A 6,000-nucleotide genomic window follows, 5' to 3' on the forward strand; every position below is an offset into this window, starting at 1 on the left:
TAATCTCGAAATAGAGTCAAAGCCTAGGATTTGATCTTCTGTCACTGGCATATGAAAATAAGTCTCAAGATCAAATTCTCAGGCAACCTCTATACTGAGAGGGCAGGGAAAGGAAAAGGAGCTACACAGAAAGAGCCCCAAGAGATGTGCAAGAATTAGGAGACTACATCATCCCAGGTTTCAAGGCATTTCGAGAGGCAGGAAGCCAACAGCTCAGAAAAGCATCAGGAAATGAAAAATAAATTTTAAAAAATTACACTGAATTCAACAGCTTGGAGGTTACTTTAGGAGAATAGCTTCTATAGAGTAAGTAGCGAGGGCTACAGGGACAAAGGAGAACATTCACAGTAGTAAGCTGATCATTCATGACTATTAATACTGTAATTTCATCTCTCATAAGTGGAGGGATGATAATTATGATAGTAACCACCACTTAATGGGCATTTGCTATATGCCAATAACTGTATTTAGTGTTTTATACTTATTATATAATCATTAATTCGACAAATATTTAGTATAAACCTCTACCTCCAAAACATACCCCAATGTCATCTACTTTCATCTTTGCCACTGTGGCTACAACAGTATAAATCCCTCTTCCCTTGTGCTAACTACTGCCAGGGCCTCCCCTGCCTCTACCCTATCCCTAGAGTGCATTATCTACAGCAGCAGAAAAAAATGTTCAAATTCAAGTTTGATTAAATCAAAACCCCTCAATGACTTTCAATTTCACTTACATAAAGTCCAAGCTTCTTTAAAGCCCTGCATGCTTGGGTCCCCCACTTTTATCTCCAGTTCCATCTCTTCCTCACCTCCTTTTTGTTCCTGATGCTCTGTCCACACTGGCTTTCTTGTCATTTTTTGAACATGCCACATTCATTCCTGAAGGTAAAAAAAGTTAGGATTCAAGGTAAATAGCAAACATGGAGTGCATAAATGGCACTAAGAAGGCCACAATCTAGAATAATTTAAAGTTTATTTTAACCATTGAATTACCTAAAGTAACATTGAAATATGATGGGTAAGAAGTCAGCTCCTGATATTGAGTATTCTGGTTGCAAATCCTGGCTCTGCTACTAATTGGCCACCTGATGTTGGTAACCTACTTGACTCCTCATCCATAAAATGGATAGAATAAGTAGAACCTTTGCAGAGAAAGTATAAGGAGGTGTCTCTTATATGACTGAGAATATTCAATGAGAGAATGCAAGTAAAGCACTTTGAATATATGTCTTACTGTAAATCTTAGGTATTATAAGGCATTCAAAAAATATTTATTGATCACAATTATAGGCTCTGTGCTAAACTCCGGGGAAATTATCTTTGTCCTCATATGGCTTTTGTTTCATATTTTTTAAGTGGAAAAGAATTTTTTTAATATGTGGACAATAGAAAAAGACTAAGTTCATAATCAGTTCACTGATGTAGGAATATGTTATAGAGTTCACAGATGTTAGAGAAAATGCCAGACTCAGTTCTATTTGTCAAGATGCGTATTCAATTTTCAAATGATGGAAATTGATTGAGAAGTTTACTTATTCAAGACCCATTAGTCTCTCTCTCTCTCTCTCTCTCTCTCTCTCTCTCTCTCTCTCTCTCTCTCTCTTTGCAATTTTATTTTTCCATTTATTAAAATTATTGGGGTGGCATTGATTAATAAAATCAAACAAGTTTCAACTGCACAATTCAATAAGACATTATATGTATATTGTACAGGCACATAGTGCACAGATGACCAAGAAAAAAAGAAACTCTACTTAAGGAGCTCACAACATAAGAAGGAAAACCAAAAAATAAACAGTTATAGTGCAATGTGTCTAGTGCAGTCATAGAAGAGATAAAAGGTGTTATAGGAGCCCTGAAGAAGGATATTGATCTGAGTCTTTAAAGGCATAAGAAGGGCTTGATGAAGTGAACAAGGTGAGTGGGTAGGTGTTCTCAGAAAAGGGACATGTGACAAGAGCTGAATGAACTGGTATGGATGAGTGATGATCATAATATTTAACAACCCGTAGGGTGGGCACCAAGCAACTGACACTGGCATTAAACAGTCAATACAGTTACACCTGTGCAACTGAGCCCTGTGTCAGAGTTGATAGGGCTGGTGGGAAAGATAAGACTGGAAAGGAAGAAACAGGTCAGTTCACCAAAAATCTAATCTCTGCAAATTAATTTGCTAAATGTTAAGACACTGAAAATCAATTCATCAAAAATCAACTTGCCAAATGACCAGTCCACTAAAGTATTAGTATTCTATTCTAAGTTTTAGTTTTGCCAAGATTTGCTGGGATGTATACCATTTTTGCATATGTTTTACATTTCAAATGCTCAATATTCATATGTGACTAGGGTGGTTTTCCACTTTTGTCTTCTCTCATTTTGTAGGTTTATGTTTTACCTCTGCCTCTGCCCTTGCCTTAGTCTTTGCAGGAAACCTGTCCTCTAGGCCCAGCTTAATGCATGTCTCTGACAGTTTTTGTCTTGATTATTTAATAACTTAGCTTAGGTAAATAGATAGACCTAAAGCCAGAAAATTAGGAAAATAGAAATCAGATCATAAAGGGCTTTTGGAGGCAATATGCAGAGTGGTTAAGGGCCACTCATACCAGTAGTTCAGTCTCAAACCAGTAGTGTGAATTTAAACAAGTATTTTAACTTCTCTGTGCCTCCTCTTCTTCAACCATAAAATAGAGATAATAATAGTATTCACCTTATAGGTTTACTATAATGAATTAATGTGAATGAAGTTCTAGAACAGTGTCTGGCTCGTAGTAAACAATAATCAATGACAGTCATTAATAGTAGACTGTGATAAAGAGGTTTAATTTATGCTAAAGATGAAAGGGAGTCGGTGAAGAATTTTGCAGTCTAGAGAATGGATTAGAAGTGCTTGAGAATGAAAAGTGTTGCAATAGTTCAGTAAAAAATGATGAAGATATGAGCTAATTTTGACAGTAAGAAAGAAATGAGTTGACATTAGAACACCAGGCTGACCTTGAATGAGGTCAGATTTCTAGGTCCATAAGAAGGATGAGATGGTACTGGAAGGGTTTATACATTAGCTGCAGGACTGATGTTAGTCGTCTTTAAGATAACATGTGAAATGGTGAAAGTGCCAGGAGAAAAAAGCCAGGCGAATGTCATCCAATTTTTAAAAAATAATTGCATACTACAGCACAAAGAAAAACAAATTCTAGAATGAGTTATCAGTGGGATGGTTCGTGTTCACTGGAAGTCAGGATTTTCTAAGGAGAAAATAGCCCAAATATATTCTTTTTTTGAGAAAATTATGAGTGTAGATGTTTGTGTATAACCTCAGCCTTAGTGTGTCTGTTTTTCAACCAGATGTTCAACAAGGTAGTACATTTTATCCTTATAGACAAATGAAAATATAAGTTAGATTCATACCTTGCTAAATCTACCTAAAGAGTGTAAAGTAGCACTGTCACCTTCAAACTATTCCTGTTATACAATTCCTCTTATTAAATATTGTGAGAATGCCACCTTTATTTATTTATCATTAAACTATTTATATATAAACTGTATTGATATATAACATTGATTATAAACATATACAAAAATATAAAATTTAAAAACATGAATAAAAGTAAAATAATATATTTCATACAATTTCACAATTTTATATTTTTCATATAATTTCAATAACTTAATGAAAAAATAATTTCAAAATTTAATGAAAAAATCTATTTACTCTCATTTGAAATAGGAAAGGTCTGATGGCAAAAAATTCTTAGTTTTGCTTCATCTGAGAAGTTTTGATTCCTCCTTTATTCCTGAAAGATACTTCCACTGGGTATACAGTTCTGAATTGACAGTTTTTTTTTCTTAGCCTCTAATATATGTTGTGCCACCTCTTTTTGACCTTCGTGGTTTCTGATGAGAGATTCTCTGTCATTCTAATTATCTTTTCACTATGTTAGGTATTATTTCTCTCTCATTGTTTACAAGATATTTTTCTTTGTCTTTTGAGTTCAGAAGTTTGACCATGAAGTGTCTTAATGTGAATTTTTTTAGTTTCCATGTTTAGAGTTTACTTGACTTCTTGAACCTATAGGTGCCGGAGCCAGCCGGCTAAAGTCGATCAGCACCTGAAAGAGGGGGGTGAAGCCTAAGAAAAAAGAAGAAGACAGGAAAGCGCTTCAGGAGGGCATACATACAGTCACTGCAGCAGCCCCGAGTTTATTTAGCACAGCCTTTATATAAGTTTTTGGATACAATAGCAAAGCACAGGGTACAATATAGTAAAGCACAGGGAACAATAGTAAGGTAAAGAGTACAATGGCAAAACACAACGTACATTATCATAGGAATGCTGACATTTACATAAGTTCCTATCCTTCTCTGGGCTGTAAAACATTCCACTATCTTAAGAAGATTTCTTTAGGAGGCAAACCTCCCCTCCAGGGTCAGTAATCTTTAACTCCACACCCTGCTTCCTAGAACTATTATTTAAGCAGTCTTGGTAGCTGCTCCATGGCTATCAGCTACGTGACTTCTTCAGTGCCTCAAAATGGCTCCTGACATATAGGTGTATGTTTTTTGTCAAATTTGAGAAGTTTTCCATCATTATTACTTTGAGTACTTTTTTAGCTCACCCTCTTTCTTTTCTCTTTCCAGGATTCTGATGATATGAATGTTAGGTAATTTGCTATAGTCCCACAGGTCTTTGAGGCTCTGTTTTATTTTTTAAGACTTTTTTCTCTCTGTTGTTCAGATTAGGTAATTATATATATCATTCCATCTTCAAATTTACTGATTCTTTCCTCTATCCTACTCATTTTGGTTTGATCCCACCATTGAGTTCTTTATTTTATTTATGGTATTTTTCGGTTCTAAATTTTTGTTTAGTTCTTTATATATTCTATTTCTTCGCTGAGACTTTCTATTTTTTTACATGTGTCAAGTGTGTTCATAATTGCTGGCTTAAGCAGTTTTGTGATGGCTGCTTTAAAATCTTTGTCAAATAATTCTAATATCTCTGTCATCTTGGTGTTGGCATGTATTGATTGTCTTTCTTTATTCAGTTTGAGATCCTCCTTGTTCTCAGTATAGTGATTTGGGATTAAAACCTGGACTATTGTATATTATGTTACAAGACTTTGTGTCTTAGCTATAACTTCCATTTTTCTGACTCTTTCTGACACTGTACTACCAGGGAAGAAGGTGAAATGTGCTGCCTCATTACTGCTAGGTGAGGATAGAAATCCAGGTTCCTCACTAGGTCTTCATTGACCATGAAGAGGGTTGTTGGTTTGTGTTTCTTCTGGTCAGGGGTACAAATTCTGGCTCCCCACTAGGCCCACATTGATCTTTCCTTGTCTTGGAGAAGAGAAGTCAGAGTGCCTCCTTTATGCTTTCCATGTGACTCTATTCACACCATGGGGAAGAGGGTAGGTGGCCTTACCAGTGGACAATGGTGATATTGCTGATGTGCCATTGGCCTTCTCTGACATCACACTGAGGGCAAGTGGCATCTCAGTATGGCCAGGTAAGGTGAAAGTCCCAGGTCCCTAGTCAGCCTTCTCTGACTATCTGCCAGGGGAGTTTTGTACCTTGTCACAACCTTATGAAAGTAGAGGTTTGGGCTCTCCACTTGCCTTTGTTTGAATGGAGGTAAAGCCACAGTTTTTTTCTGTGGTGTTTGGCTGTAGCAGAAAAAATTTCCTGTCTTGCTAGGCTGCCCCTTTCCTGATCTTTTCGATAGAGAGTACAGGTTTTTGTTGGGCACTTTTTTGTCTGCACCCATTGGCAATTTCAGGTTGCCAGTTTCTCCAGTTCTAAGTCACGGACATATGAGACAAGATTCACTACTGTGTCTTCTTTGGGCCCCAAGTTTCTTAAACAGTCTGTCTCCTTTCCTCAACTTTTTGTCTTATCTCTGTTTTCTAGGTAATGTCCAAGGATTTTAGTTGTACTTAATAGGAAGAAGAGAAAAAAAATGCATCTACTTCATCTTCCCAGAAGTGAAAGTCTCTATAA

The sequence above is a fragment of the Rousettus aegyptiacus genome, unplaced genomic scaffold, assembly GCF_014176215.1.
Source record: "Rousettus aegyptiacus isolate mRouAeg1 unplaced genomic scaffold, mRouAeg1.p scaffold_m13_p_2, whole genome shotgun sequence".
NCBI lineage: Eukaryota > Metazoa > Chordata > Mammalia > Chiroptera > Pteropodidae > Rousettus > Rousettus aegyptiacus.